This window comes from Cajanus cajan, chromosome 2 (genome assembly GCF_000230855.2).
Source record: "Cajanus cajan strain Asha chromosome 2, NIPB_CcT2T_4, whole genome shotgun sequence".
NCBI classification, from domain to species: domain Eukaryota; kingdom Viridiplantae; phylum Streptophyta; class Magnoliopsida; order Fabales; family Fabaceae; genus Cajanus; species Cajanus cajan.
Genome location: NC_138518.1, coordinates 23,130,050 through 23,146,861, shown reverse-complemented (window position 1 = coordinate 23,146,861; position 16,812 = coordinate 23,130,050). Strand labels below are relative to the sequence as shown.

Below are 16,812 nucleotides of genomic sequence, written 5' to 3'. Positions count from 1 at the left end.
CCTCCCTTCCATGGAAAAGATAATGTTGATGATTATTTAGATTGGGAGATGAAGGTTGAACAACTCTTCACTTGCCACAATGTGAGTGAAGAGAGAAAGGTTCCCATGGCTACCCTAAGCTTTCAAGGGTATGCCATGTATTGGTGGACTTCTCTTGAAAGGGAGAGAAGAACTCATCATGAGCCTCCAATTCAATATTGGAATGAGCTTAGAAGTGCCTTAAGGAGAAGGCACATTCCTCCATATTTTGAGAGGGAGTTGATGGACAAGCTCCAAAGACTCCAACAAAGACACCTTAGTGTTGAGGAATATAGGCAACAAATGGAGTTGCTTATGATGAGGGCTGGCATTAGAGAAGAAGAAAGAACCACCATTGCTAGGTTTCAAAGTGGCCTAAACCTAGAGATTAGGGATAAAGTTGAACTATTACCCTATAGAGATCTAAATGAGCTAGTTCAACTTTGTGTGAGAGTAGAACAACAACTTAGAAGGAAGCCTACCCTTAGGAAGGAATCTACCTCATACCCTAGAAAGGACTTCAAGAAGGAGGGTCAACCCTCCTATTCAAAAGAAAGGCCACTAAAAGAAAAACAAAAAGAAAAACCTTCCGATGAGCCTAGAACTAGTTCTATTAAGTGCTTTAAGTGCTTAGGGAGGGGACACATAGCCTCCCAATGCCCCACAAAAAAGACCATGATCATTAGGGATAATGAGATCCTAAGTGAAGAAAGCACTTCATCTTCTTCATCCTCCTCAAGTGAAGAAGATGCTAGTCTTAGTTCTAGTGAGGAAGCACCATGTGAAGGTGACCTATTGGTTGTCCAAAGGTTACTTGTCGCCACCCGCCGAAACGGACATTGGCATTCGCGACGATGGTCGGACTCTTTAAGTTTTGAAAAATGATGGATTGTTAGAACGACTTATTCTCAAACTGAGACCTCATCGAGCTAACAATTTTGTTTAAATGACTCTCACCAATCCATGTTAATCCCAAGCGGGACCCTCCATGGATTAGTGGTTTTCGCAAAAAGAAGGGGTTCTTGGAGTCGCCACCAATGTTTTACTCAAAACATTGGAAAAAGATATAAGGCAATTGATTTTCGTAAATCAACTTCGGCCATTACAACCAGAGTCGGGTAAGGGAGTCGGTTACGTGTGAGGAAGGTGTTAGCACCCCACAACGCCCCTTTCGGGTTCCCTATGACAGATTATTTCATAAATAATAGCGTAAAGTTACTAAATTACCCCCATTTATTAGAAACGATTATAAGTAAAATATTTACATGATGAAAGCTTTAAACGTGTAATGCAACAATCAAAAAGCGGTAAAAGAAAGGATTTTGGGAATAAACCTTTGAAGCGTGCTTTTATATATTCAAAACGAAGTTTAGGAGGCTTTTTGGCGCTCCTTCCCACTACACGTCCGCTCGCTCCTTTCCCTAAAGATAATTTTTACTATGGAAATCAAAGAGATTTCCCTTCGACTTGTTCGAGTCTCAAGCTAATGGCTCATGACTCAAGAACTTCGTCGGATTGGCTCTCGGAGAGACTTCTAGGGTAGAGAATAGCTCAAAAACCCAAGAATACTCAGCACGAGGGTCCAGAAGTGTGGAAGGACGTGCCAATGACGTCCTATTTATAGGATTGAGGCGCAATACGGCCTGGGAGGTCAATACGGCCCGTACTGGTTTTTTGAACTACAGTACGGCCGTATTGAATTTGGTACGGCCCGTACTGAAGTTTTTTGAACTACAGTACGGCCGTATTGAATTTGGTACGGCCGTACTGAAGTTCAAAAACTTCAGTACGGCCGTATTGAGTTCACTACGGCCGTATTGCAGTTCAAATGGCTCAGTACGGCCGTACTGAACCTCTGGGAGGGTGTATTGAGCTCCAATCCTCGCACACCCTTATTCTAAGCTACTCTAAGACTTCTAGACCTACAAAGAATCATCCTAGGGTCTTCCAGGAGTCCTTCCGGCTGACTTTCCTTCGGTCTTCGAGAGTCTTTGAGTCTTATTTCCGACCCGGACAATTTTAGGGGTCTACAACTGCCCCCCTTTTACTTAGTCGAACGGCTTTTTGGTGTACCGGTTGACAAGTAAAGGAGTTGACCCAATTGTCCGGGGAGTAAGCCATCCTTCCGACTTGTAGTGTCTTCCGGTGGGAAAATTGTTGAGTGGCCTCTCCAGGTTGAGTATTAGTCGTCGCCTCTCCAGGCTCGTGCATACCTCGGTGTTTCTGACAACCTCGGTAGCGTGAGTTTGCCCTCTCCAGGGTCTGCATGCCTCCGTGTTTCTGACGACATTGGCAGCTGCATACCTCCGTGTTTCTGACGACGTCGGTAGCTGAGTATTGGTCGTCGCCTCTCCAGGCTCGTGCATACCTCGGTGTTTCTGACAACCTTGGTAGCTGCATACCTCCGTGTTTCTGACGACGGGGTAGCTGAGTATTAGCCGTCGCCTCTCCAGGCTCGTGCATACCTCGGTGTTTTTGACAACCTCGGTAGCTGCATACCTCCGTGTTTCTGACGACGGGGTAGCTGAGTATTAGTCGTCGCCTCTCCAGGCTCGTGCATACCTCGGTGTTTCTGACAACCTCGGTAGCTGCATACCTCCATGTTTCTGACGACGGGGTAGCTGAGTATTAGTCGTCGCCTCTCCAGGCTCGTGCATACCTCGGTGTTTCTGACAACCTCGGTAGCTGCATACCTCCGTGTTTCTGACGACGGGGTAGCTGAGTATTAGTCGTCGCCTCTCTAGGCTCGTGCATACCTTGGTGTTTCTGACAACCTCGGTAGCTGCATACCTCCGTGTTTCTGACGACGGGGTAGCTGAGTATTAGTCGTCGCCTCTCCAGGCTCGTGCATACCTCGGTGTTTCTGACGACCTCGGTAGCGTGAGTTTGCCCTCTCTAGGGTCTGCGGTTTGCCCTCCCCAGGGTTGCATACCTCCGTGCTTCTGGTCACTTTGGTAGCGTGAGTTTGCCCTCTCCAGGGATTTGTGATGATTTTGTCTCCACAGTCCATGATGCTGCTTCGACGGTTGTTTTTGATTTTGGTGCCGTTGAGGGCTGGATAACGCAGGGATCCGTCTAGGGGATGTGCAGTTACTCATAGGTTCTTGTGTCCCAACTTTCCATTGCGTAGTTGGTGCCCACTGGGAGATTCTGATTCCTTGGGGATGCAGACACAAAGATTCTCTTTCTGAGGTGAGCGATGCCTTATGATTGGCTGACGTCCTTTCGACGTTGGTGGAGTATCCCAGTTATCCTTATTCGGGTGACTCTTTTTGATTTTCTGGTTTTGTTGCCTCTGCGTAGGCTGTTATCCTGGGGGATTCTGTTGTGATGATTTTGTCTCCACAGTCCACGATGCTGCTTCGACGTTTGTTTTTGATTTTGGTGCCGCTGAGGGCTGGATAACGCAGGGATCCATCTAGGGGATGTGCAGTTACTCATAGGTTCTTGTGTCCCAACTTTCCATTGCGTAGTTGGTGCCCACTGGGGAAATTTTGATTCCTTGGGGATGTAGACACAAAGATGCTCTTTCTGATGTGAGCGGTGCCTTATGGTTGGCTGACGTCCTTTCGACGTTGGTGGAGTATCCCGGTTATCCTTATTCGGGTGACTTTTTTGATTTTCTGGTTTTGTTGCCTCTGTGTAGGCTGTTATCCGCTGGGGGATTCTGTCGTATTGATTTTGATTGGCCTCTTCTGTTAGGCGGATTATCTTGACGTTCGGTTTTTTTGGTTGAATACCGAATTCCGCTTGGGGAATGGGTATCGATCTTTTTGGATTTTCCTTTTTTGGAGGAGTGCCTCTGAGTAGGCGAATGGGGATTGAGGATCTTGTGTATCCCAGAGTATTATTTAGAAAGCCTCTTTAGGCTTAGCTTCACTCGTCGCTTGAGTTGGAAAGCTATCTTCCACTGAGGAAGTCTAAGTCCTTTGACTTGGATATTTTGTTTGGATGATCATGCTTCCATTGGGGAATCTTGCTGATCTTGCTCTGATAGCTTTCACTGGGAATTCGGCCCAAGAATGCAAGCTGAGATGTCTCTGGGGAGTATTATTTCGGCAAGCCTCTCCAGGCTCAGTTATTCTGTACGATTTTGTTGGATTTTTCTGAATCTTTGCCTTTTTTGTCGATTTTTCGGCTTTCTTCGGAATCGGAGGGATCTCAAACACACTCACAGATAAAGTATGCAGAGGAATGAAGATGTTGTCCTGAATGAGAGGAGGAGGGACGTATTTATAGAAAAAAAAGTACGGCCCATACTGAATTCAGTACGGCCATACTGATCTTATTGTTGATGTACAAAAGAATGGGCCAATACGGGCCGTATTGAATTCAATACGCCCGTATTGGTGTGGACGTTATGGCCAATACGACCGTATTCATTTCAGTACGCCCGTATTGAGTTGAAAATTTGTTCATAACCCTAATTTTAGTACGGGCGTACTGAACATGGTACGGGCGCATTGTTTTTTCTGAAGTTTATTTGTTTATTTGTTTATTTGTTTTTTTTGTTTTTTGTTTTTTGTTTTTGTTTTTTTTTTTTTTTTTTTTAATAAACAGAGAATAAGTGATCTTCCAGTACACCTATCATCTGTATGCATGTATGCGGTATGATGCACCTAATTCTATTTGATTTATTTTTCAAAAGAATTAACCGATGCGTTTCTTTGCTTGGATTTTTGCCATTCCTCTAGACGGGCTGTGCGCTGCCGATTTCTGTAACCGAGGAATGATGCGTGTTATATCGAGATTGGTGTCATCAACCCAGTGATCATTCCCTTCCTTTAGAAGATGTATTAACCTTCCTATTGACCACTATATCTCCATGTTTCCACTAGATTATTCTAAAATCGTTTGGGACAAGAGAAAAGAAGGGAAAGGTATTTTTGTTCAAAAGTTTGTGTTTTAGAGGGGATTATTTATTGTTTTGAAAACGGTTTTTGTAAGAATGGCTGGCCAAGGTAGGCTCATGTGTTTAGGCTTGTTTGATTAAACACTTATGAAGTTAAGAAAGTCTTGTTATTGACGTTGTGATTCGACAACTTAGATAGTTTCCCTTGAACCTTTCTTTTTGAATTCAGCTCATGGTACCATCACGGATTTCTTTTGCTTTTTGATTGTCCTTATTTTTTGCCTAAAACACCCCTTTGTGGCGTCTCAGCGGACCTTTGTTTTTGTTTATTTTTGCAACCCTAATTTTTGCCTAGGTCACCCTTTCGTGGGATTCCTAGCGGGTTCTTTGCTCTTATTTTTGCGCAGCCCCCTTTTTGGGTTTCCTGCCGAGCTTTTTTGTTTTTATGATTTTTGTTTTTAAAGGATTTCTTTTTTATCCATGATGGCACTTGTCGAGGCCAAGGAATGGTGCTCCAAGTTGTCGCACACACTTCCACATAAAAATGATGCGGGTTTATTGTTATTAAGACAATTTTAACCTCATTCATGCTTATTCAAACAGGGTTAAAATAATGTGATCTAGAAATTTATTGCGAGCAAGAAAAGAAGCAATAAGAAATAATAAAGAACGATTTTATTATAATTATAGCGAAAACATGTGCCCTATCGAGGCTCGGGGGTCGGGCTGTCCCCGAGGAGTAATCTCTAACAGTCATCAGGTCTATACATCCCTATCGGAAGGAGAAGAGCACTTGATGACGACGACCGGCCTTGACGTTTGTGAACCGGCCTTCCTAAAGATCTGGCTTAAAGAACGTCGAGAAAGATCTTGATTCCTCTTCGTCCTTTGATCTTTATTAGGGTTGTATCCTAACCCTTGTTTCCCCGGATTATCCTTAATAATGGGTAGCTTGGGAATTCCTTGGGAATCCTTGCCAAGTCCTTGTCCAGGCAAGTATCCGTTCATGGTGAGCATGTAGGCTACCTTCTTCATTTCTCGGGGAAACGTTTCGACATTGGCGATCTCCAATGCTTGGAAGGCGGTCTCTAGAGCTTCCTCTGCTGCATCCACGTAAGGTATGGCAGATGGCTTGCTGATGAGTATGTCATCTTCAGCTTGTACGGTCACCAGCTTGTCATCCACTATGAAATTGACTTTCTGGTGGAGCGTAGAGGGAACAGCTTTCGCATCATGAATCCAAGGTCGGCCGAGGAGACAGCTGTACGCGGGAGTAATGTCCATCACTTGAAATTCGACATTAAAGATGGTGGGTCCAATTTGGATTGGAAGATTAATTTCTCCCACCACTTCTCTTTTAGAACCGTCGAAAGCTCGAACGATCATGTTGCTCGGGCGCATTTGGATTCCCTTGATTGCCACTTGATCGAACGTTCTTTTTGGCATCACATTCAAGGAAGATCCATTATCCACCAAGACTTTAGCGATGTGATATTCCTTGCACTTTATAGAGATGTGCAAGGGCTTGTTGTGGTTCGGTCCCTCAGCGGGGATTTCTTCATCGGTGAAAGTGAGGTGATCATTAGCCGTGATGTGACTAACAATCCCCTCAAACTTGTCTTGGGAGATAGTGTGCGACACGTATGCCTCGTTCAAGACTTTCAACAGAGCTTGCCGATGCGGTTCGGAGCATAGGATCAACGACAACATAGTAATCTTTGCTGGCGTCTTATGAAGTTGATCCACGATGGAGTACTCGCTCTGTCGGATATATTTTAACAGCTCGTCTGTCTCCTCCTCGGATTCTTTATTTTCCTCGGTTTTCTCTTTTTCTTTTTCTTTTCCTTTATTCTTGGGAGCTTTATCATGAAGATCTTCGGGAGTGTAGATCCTGCCACTCCTAGTCATGCCCCCAAGTCCAGCGATGTTAGAGATATCGCTGTCGGCAGAAGAATGGATGTCGTATATCCATGGCACAGCCTTATTCGATTCGTAGGGAAAAGGTCTTGGAGTAGTGATCTTCAACGGTATTGGACCTTCCCCTTTATTCGTCTTGATTACCAACAACGAAGTTGATGTGCGTTCGCTTGGCGCGGTTGTTGGCTTACACTTAATAACAAACGGCGTTCGATCCATTCTGAACATACGCATCGATTAATCCTTTCTTTTTATTAATGTTATTAATGAATTACTAGGAGAGATGTATGCAATGTACTCCCCTAGATCCCTCCATGATATTCGATAAGAATGCATGATATGAGATGATGGCGTTGAATATGCATGCATTGTGTTTATTCAACTAAGCATTATCATGTTTTCAGGATGCTCCTAAGATGATGCATGATATTGCTTGGTTTGGATAAATAATTTTTTTCTTTTTTTTGGGTATTTTGTTTTTTGTATTTTTTCGGGTGAAAAGGGAAACTACCTACATGAATGTGATGAGGGTAGATGTTAAAACCATGTAATGGAAGATTCTTATTCCTATTTATTCTTATTTTAAAAGGGAATGTTGTATGTTTAAAGAATGCAATGTATGCTCAAACAATGTCACATAAACAATGCACAAACAATTCACTCATCCACGAACAGTCACGAGCGAATCACGAGGTAGGGGTATCCTGCAGACAAGTGCATATTCAAGGAGGTTCTAACTGTTCTCACCGGTCCAAGGCCCCCAAGGTGCCCCCATTATAGGGACCCAATTCCTCTCGTCGTAAGTCGATGGAAAGCTCCAACGCACTGTCGGACTTGAGTTCATGGTTTTCACCTTGAGTGATGCTTTCCGACAACGGTCTACGGGCACCTATAGACCCATTCGACAACCGGCCGTACTAGCATCCACTCCCTATGGCTTTCCACTCATGCCCCCGGGTATAGAGAGAACTGTTGTGTGCAAAGGTTTGTGTGCAGTTTATATTTCAAACAATTGCGAAAATTTAAACACCCAACAATTATTAAAGCCAATTAGGTAAAACATTTTATCATACAAGCGAGGGGTAATGAAGTAATTTTAAACTATCATTTTAGAAATAATCCATCACTAAATGGGACTGACTCTCGAGGCTTCCCCAGTGGAGTCGCCATCTGTCGCCACCCGCCGAAACGGACATTGGCATTCGCGACGATGGTCGGACTCTTTTTAAGTTTTGAAAAATGTTGGATTGTTAGAACGACTTATTCTCAAACTGAGACCTCATCGAGCTAACAATTTTGTTTAAATGACTCTCACCAATCCATGTTAATCCCAAGCGGGACCCTCCATGGATTAGTGGTTTTCGCAAAAAGAAGGGGTTCTTGGAGTCGCCACCAATGTTTTACTCAAAACATTGGAAAAAGATATAAGGCAATTGATTTTCGCAAATCAACTTCGGCCATTACAACCAGAGTCGGGTAAGGGAGTCGGTTACGTGTGAGGAAGGTGTTAGCACCCCACAACGCCCCTTTCGGGTTCCCTATGATAGATTATTTCATAAATAATAGCGTAAAGTTACTAAATTACCCCCATTTATTAGAAACGATTATAAGTAAAATATTTACATGATGAAAGCTTTAAACGTGTAATGCAACAATCAAAAAGCGGTAAAAGAAAGGATTTTGGGAATAAACCTTTGAAGCATGCTTTTATATATTCAAAACGAAGTTTAGGAGGCTTTTTGGCGCTCCTTCCCACTACACGTCCGCTCGCTCTTTTCCCTAAAGATAATTTTTACTATGGAAATCAAAGAGATTTCCCTTCGACTTGTTCGAGTCTCAAGCTAATGGCTCATGACTCAAGAACTTCGTCGAATTGGCTCTCGGAGAGACTTCTAGGGCAGAGAATAGCTCAAAAACCCAAGAATACTCAGCACGAGGGTCCAAAAGTGTGGAAAAAGTGTTGAAGGACGTGCCAATGACGTCCTATTTATAGGATTGAGGCGCAATACGGCCTGGGAGGTCAATACGGCCCGTACTGGTTTTTTGAACTACAGTACGACCGTATTGAATTTGGTACGGCCGTACTGAAGTTCAAAAACTTCAGTACGGCCGTATTGAGTTCACTACGGCCGTATTGCAGTTCAAATGGCTCAGTACGGCCGTACTGAACCTCTGGGAGGGTGTATTGAGCTCCAATCCTTGCACACCCTTATTCTAAGCTACTCTAAGACTTCTAGACCTACAAAGAATCATCCTAGGGTCTTCCAGGAGTCCTTCCGGCTGACTTTCCTTCGGTCTTCGAGAGTCTTTGAGTCTTATTTCCGACCCGGACAATTTTAGGGGTCTACATTACTTACCAACCAACCCAATGATCAAGACCAATCACAAAGAGAGAACCTTTTCCATTCTAGATGCAAAATTTTTAAGAAAACTTGTTCCCTCATTGTTGATAGTGGATCTTGTAATAACTTTGTAAGCCAAAGGTTGGTTGATAAACTTAACCTAACTACTATAGCCCATCCTAAATCTTATAAACTTCAATGGCTTAATGAGGATGGACCTATAGAAGTTAAGGATCAAGTAAATGTTCCTTCTCCATTGGAAAATATAAAGATGAAATTTTATGTGATATAATTCCAATGGATGCAAGCTACATTTTACTTGGAAGGCCTTGGCAACATGATAGGAAGGCCATTCATGATGGTGTTACAAACAAAATCCGCCTAGTTCACCTAGGCAAGAAACATACCTTGACTCCTCTTTCACCGTCACAAGTGATGGAGGATCAAGTATTTATGAAATCAAAAAAAATAAAAGAGGAGAAAAAGAAGGTTCTAGAGTTGGAGGGTAGTGTCTCCTCCAAGGAAGTTGTTCCTAGAAGTCAATTTTTAATAAAACATTCTATCAAGAAATGTCTTCTAGTTGAACAACCTCTTCACCTTTTTAATACTAAAAAGACACTACTCTTGGAAAAGAGTAAGGAGGATAGTGTCTCCTCCAAAAATCTTGTGCAAAAGGAAAGTCACTTTTTAATTCAAAATGATTGCAAAAAGACTTTTCTTCTTCACAAAGATTTTAGCTCTTTTTCTACTGCTGCCACAACCTTAGAGCTTAAGATCCACAACCTAAACATTTTTGAAAATAAAGGATCTAAAGTTCTTAGTCTTGTGAAGAAGGAGTGGACTTCACCTAGTTCTACTTCTTATGCTACTACTTTGGTGGTGCCCAAAGTAGACAGCCATTGTCTCTTTAGGACTTCTCTTACTTTAGTTGTTCTAATAAAGCACCCAACCTTTGTTTTATATTGTTTATTAGATACATCTCATGGTGTCTTATTTTCTATTTTTGATCTTAAGGGAAGTTCAAACTTCTTTGAACTTAACTATACTACTTCCCTTCAAGACCAAATTAGATTCTATGACTTTTCTAAACTCGTTACACCCTCTTCCATGATGTATCTAACATATAATATGATCAAGGGTTGTCTAGGTAGTTTCCTTATTCTATTCACTTTGTTTTCTTGTAGAAGCCTAGGTTACTACATAGGGTACTTTAGGCAAGATATCTTAGTATATAGGACTACTTCATTAGTTTGTTATAGTTTTAGCACTTTCACATTTCTAGGATTTAGTTCTACACTTAGATTACACTATAGTGAGGATTCCATTCTTATGTTTAGAGAACCCATCCTTTCTAGTCTAAGAACCCTTGGTAGGACTATAGAAGGGATTCCTCATAGGGTGCACTTTCCACATGTATTATATGCATATTTTATTACTAATGCTTTGCTTCTTATTTTTGTAGGTGATGTTATCCTTGTGGAAGGACCACGGGATTTGAGGACAAATCCTTTCGAAGGGGGAGGGTATGATGTAAATCTAATCCCCAAGGATCCATTTGGAAGAGGTAAGACCAAGAAAGGTGAAGGATGATCCAAGAAGGCTCACCCATGAAGACCATTGGGCCTTTAATTAGGTCCATGGTTAGGAAGCTAGAGGAGACTTCTAAAGAGGAGGTGCTCAAAGACATTTGCTCATCATGAGCATTGATTATAGTTCCTCTTATTAGTCTCTTAAGTTTCCATTGTACATACTTGTATAGTTGTTTTCTTGTACCTTGTATATAGTAGATACTTGTATAGGTGTATTTTTGCCTTTGTATTTGTGAGGCACTTTATTTCCTTTTTAGTAGCTATTGTATATTGTTTCTAGGGTAGGTTACTTGGACACTTTGACTCTATTTAACCTAACCTAGAAATACATTCTTTTCTTAGTTTTTGTAGTAGGAGTGGCATTAGCAAACTAGAGAGTGTCACTAGTAAGCTAGAGAGTGTTTCTAGCAATTTAGCCAAAGGTGGTCCTAGGCTAAAATTTTCATATTGGACTCATTTTACTCCTAATTTTTCATAGATTTGATTTAGCTAGGTTCCATTCACATTGGATGAACCTAACTAAATCAAATTATCAATTTCAAAACCGGTTGGAGTAAATTAAGTCCAAAGAGCCGCCCACCTAGATGTGTTCACACTTGTGTTCACACTTGGCCAAATAGCTTGGTTCTTCTCAAGCTTGGAAGCTTGAAGCACAAGCTTCTCCTTAGCTAGCTTACCAAGCAAGCTAAGTGAGGAGCTTGCTCTCCAAGCCTCTAGACCATGGGTGGTTAGCTAGACCTTACCATGGTTCCTAGTGAATCATGGTTAAGACTAGCTTACTCTCCAAGCTTCCTACTCCTATATTTTCGTTTTTCCCTCTTTGTTAAACACTTTTGGATGAATTGAGATTGTATATTCTGAAAAGTGTTCAGATTTCTCTCTTCTAAAAGTCCCTAAACCTCTTTGATATTCATCCAATTCTCTTATCCCTTCACTAGAAGAGTGTGGTGAGGATTGAAGTGGCTTATCTCTTCAACAAGGAGTGGCGCCTCTTGGGAGAGTTTCTCCACCAAACCGTGGTGGTCCTAAGGTCTCCTCCTCCATTGGAGACCTTAACAAAGCCTAGGAAGAATCAAGGAGCCAAAGATCTAGGGAGGAGCTTGAAGGGAAATCAACATCAATCTGGTTTCTCCAACAAGTTTTCCATCAAATGTACACCCGCGAACAAACACGTTTAAATCCTTGGTCTGTGGTCCCTGGAAGAAAAGTGCATTGTATAGGATAGTTCTAATCTCACTGGTTTTAAGGCCCCCAAGGTGCCCCCATTATAGGGACCCAGTATCTCTGTTTTTGTCACCTGGCAAACTCTAGGGTTTGTCGCAGTATTTTGGGCTACAGTAACCGGTTATCACCTTGAGTGTGATTTCCGACAAGGCTCGCAGGCTCCAAGGCCAAACTTGGGCCGGTCGTATGTCAACCACTCCCTATGTTTAATACCCTCATGCCCCCGGGTGTAGGGGGAACTGTTGTGTGCAAAGGTTTGTGTACAATTTTTATTCAAAAAGATGCAGAATTTAAACAGACAAACAGATATTAAAGCCAAACAAATAAAGCAAATAAAGTAAAGGGGAAAAATATTTAAATTATTATTTTTATTTTATTAACTTCATCAATTAAATGGGCCTGACCCTCTTTAAACGTCCCCAGTGGAGTCGCCATCTGTCGCAACCCGAAAATTTTCGATCTTGCGACCTATGGTTTAGACATCCTTTTAAAAGTCTCATTAATTAAGGAATGCCCGGACACCAGACTAATCCTTAATTAATGGTTTTGAAAATAGGTTCATGGAGTCGCCACCAATATTTTACTCAAAACATTGGAAAAAGAAAAGGTTTTCAAAGATCCAATAATGGCCTGGATAACTAGAATTGGGTTCGGGGGTCGGTTACGTGTAGGGAAGGTATTAAGCACCCCTACAGCGCCCTCAATCGGTACCCTATGATGAAGTTAACGTGATAAGAAATAATAAATTAAATATTAGATCCCCTTTATTAATAATTATTTAGATACTTAAAATTTAAATAATACAGTTAACCCTAAAATGTCTACATGATTATTTTTATTATAACGATAATTATTATAGATAAGAAATAAATAAAAGAGAAAGAAATTAACTGAAATACCTCTTGAATGAGCTCTATTGGATCTTCAAAATAGGGAGATTTTAGTTGCTTTGTGGCAAGCTTTCACACTACAATTGCCTCAAAATACTCAAGAAATACAATAGGAGAGAGAGAGAGAAAAAGAGAGAAATTTCGAGCTCTAAGGAGTGCTGGACGAAATTTTTGGGGTCCTCGAGAACTGTGGACGAGATCTATTATTTTGCACCCTAGAACGGCCCGTTCTGAAATCAGAACGTCCCGTTCCGGGGTATAAATTTTAGCCCCTGCGATTGGTTTGGAACGGCCCGTTCTGGTCTGGAACGGCCCGTTCCAACCTATTATTTTTAGGGTTTTTAGGAGTCTCGGAACGGACCGTTCCAATTCAAGATCGTCTCGTTCCGGACTTGGGAACGACCCGTTTTGATTTTGGAAAGACCTGTTCTGGGCCACTAAAAATAGTTGATTTGGGCTTTTGGGCCCTCTGATGTCCTATCTTGTTGTTTATATGCCCCGGACGAAATTAGGTGTCTACAAGCCAAGTGTGGCTAAACATGTGCACGTCCAAATACATCCTAAATGCCTTCCAAATGACATTTAGATGCATCGTGATCCTAGTTTCGCAAAGCTACATATGGTGACTAAGAATTTGAATTCAAATTTCATTTGAATTTTGAATTCTTGGGACCTATTGTGTAATTATGGAATTGGCACCACCTAGCTTATTTTTGGGCCTATAAATGGATCATTCCCTCATTTTGTATTCACTTTGAATCTATAGAGAAATTTGAGCATATTCTTCATCCATTTTCTCTCCTCAAAGTCACTCACGCCTAGTTCATAGGTTCCTAGAAAAGCTTCTAGGGTTAGGCACCTTGTGAGCAATCACTAATACAAAAGAGACATTTTACATAAGTTTTTTAAAGTATTTTACATCAGTTTTCAAAACGATGTAGATTAAGGTCACGTATAAAGTGTAAGACATTCTACATCGGTTCTGTCAAGGGCTCACGGACATTGGAGCGAGGGTTGTGGTCGCCGTTCTCGTGGCTGCCACCGCCGGGGATCGCAGATGTTGGAGCAAGGGTTGTGGTCGGCACTCTCGTGGATGTCGCCGCCGGGGCTTGCGGGACCCTCCGCCATGCTCGCCAGAACCCTAATTTGAGAAAGGGGAAAAAGGGAAAACATGAAGCAAAACCCTAAAGAGAGGGAGGGAGGGGGAATGTTAAGAATACCTGAGGGAGTTGGAATGAATTTGTATTTGGCTTCCTTGTGTAGTGCGCATCATTTCTACATCAATTTTTTTGTAAACCGATTTGAAATATTTTATATTTACATCGTTTCTATGTAAAATCGATGTAAATATACTTATATTTTTCATTTAATTACAAAAATGCCACCGTAATTTTATTTTACATCGATTTCAATGAAACTGATGTAGATATGGTGATGTAAAATAGTATATTTCTAGTAGTGAATCCATTTCTCCTTTGGCTTTGGTGTTTCTCTCTAGTTCTAGTTCCACAATACTATTCATCATTCTGGAATTTGAAGTCCAGAATTGACTCAAGGAAAAGATCAAGTGACCGGAGCAAAACCAAGGGAAGATCATCCATATTCTTCACCTAGTTTTGCCATCATTTTTTGTATCAAGAACATTGGTTTACTCCTTGAGGATAAGTTCTCCTTTTCACCGGTTTTGCGTTTTGTGTTCTTGATTGTCTCATATGTGTCTCATTGATTTGGATCTAGATTTTGATTGAATTTTGATGGATCCAATTGATGTGATTACATTTTGTTCAATCCGATAATCACATGGAGTCTAGGTTTCTACATTTGTCCAGTTTTTGAATTGTTTGAGTCTTCTAAATTTTCATTTGGTCAATTGATTGAATTGCATGTGATCTTTGGTTTTTGAATCTTATGATATGTCTAGAAGTCATGTTTAGTGCTTTTATTGTCAATACTTCAATATGTGCTTAGTTTATCCTATTTCATTTTGAGTTGTATTTTGATCTTGCTTTGGCTGAGAGCTCTCATTGTTGTGCTTGTGATTTGGTGCTTTTCATTTTGCAAATTTGAGTTCATATCCATTATTGGTTCATTGACGGAATCTTAGAGTTAGGTTTCTATTATGTTTGTTTAAGAGTTTCCAATTACACATTGCTTTCGAAAAATTCTCCTAAAAAAATTTAAAGTGCAATTCAAGTTGGAGTCAATTTTTGTTTCAATTGTTAGTGCATCATCTATAAGTTTTGATTATGGAAAAAGTGACTCCAAAAAAGAACAAAAACAGAGTTGGAAGTATCAAAACAAGTTTGAAAAGAAATTGAAAAAAAAGAATCAAAACTAGGTCTCACAAACATGAGAAATTCTGGAAAAGCCGAGAAGAACAAAATACATTGAAAGCTATCAATCTTTGCCACTAGTTGCATCCAATTTTTGAAAATTGTTTGATCCATCGTCTTTTCTTTATCTTTTATTTTTGTTTCATTAATCCATTCTAGAGCCGATATAGGACATTTCCATTTGAGTTCCAATTTGCTAGGTGAGTCTTTGTTGGTCCCAGTTTACTAGAATCTAGAAGGGGGGTTGAATAGATTCTATACTAAGATGACTCACTTTTCGATAATTCTTGATAAATACCTATCAAGATATCTAAAATACAACCTTTACTCAATTTGAATTAACATAGAATAGAAGATTACAAGGTTTATTACCAACGTATCAGAATATCAACGTTAATGCAGCGAAACAATCACTTGTAAGCAAGGTTGATTTTATATTACCTTCTTTTTAATAAATTTCAATTACAAGAATAAAGATCAAAGTTGGAACTGCAATTGAAATTTCATATCAGAAATCGTTAAATTTTTTAAACAAGAAATTAGCAAGATTCTTTAAAGATAAGGGTAAGAAGATAAAGAACACATAAATTTATACTGGTTCAGCCATCCACTTGGCCTACATCCAGTTTTCCCTGATTTAGCACCCCACTAAATTAAAGATCATTTACTATAATATTGTTTACAAATACCTTGCACACACAATATTACAAGAATTCAAACAAACATTAATTTGACACCATGAGATTGAAAACAAACAAAATTTTTGTACCCCACAGAAATTACTTGTTTCAACATCTCTTGTTGAGACACCCTATCTTAAGAGATACACCAATCAAAACGAAAGTTTAAAGATCAGAAAGATATCACCTAATTTTGTGTAGATATTAAACTTTCACTCTTGAATACACTTCTTTAATTTCTTCTTTCAAGAACTCATGTTCTATCTTTGCATTATTTGAAATTTCAGAAAAGTTCTTTGATAAGCCTTTAATCTTGTTTCTGAAAGTAACCTTTTTCTCAAATGTTTTTCTTTCAAAAGATTTTCAAAAAGTCTTTTAAAAGTTCTTTTTTAAAAAAAGTTCTCTTTTTAATTTCAAAAAGATTGATTTTATAGAGTACAAGACGTGATTCAGTTATAAAAAGTAATAACAGAGGTAATCTATTACCTGATATGATAATCTGTTAGCAGCTCTTTAAAAATGAACCAAAAACACAAATATCTCCAGAGTAATCGATTACTGGATATAGTAATCAGTTATCCCGAGCTTTCTACGATCTAGGATTGCCTTTCATTCTATGGTAATCAATTATCTCCTGTGGTAATCGATTAACATGATGAAAACTTTGATTCTTAAACCTTGTTTCAAGCAAGAGAGTCTGTTTTAATCTATTACCAACTTTGGTAATTTGTTAGCTCATAGAGTACTTGAAAAACATTTTCCAGTAACAGACGTGGTAATCTATTAACACAAAGGACATTTGAATATCCTTTTCCAGTAACAGATTTGGTCATCTATTACCCTGAATGGTAATTGATTAACATGTTTTCCTTGAAAACTCTTATTTGAATCAAGTCATATTTCTATGTTTAAACACTTGGTAGTAAATTACCCTTTTCATCTATTACTTTATTTTTACCCATGGAAA

At 40.1% G+C, this 16,812-nt stretch overlaps 1 pseudogene; it reads left to right on the top strand.

The window, feature by feature from the left end:
* The window catches only part of LOC145954838 (uncharacterized), a 198,651-nt pseudogene extending 184,631 nt beyond the window's left edge, over positions 1–14,020 (top strand).
* Positions 14,021–16,812: the final 2,792 nt, after the last annotated feature.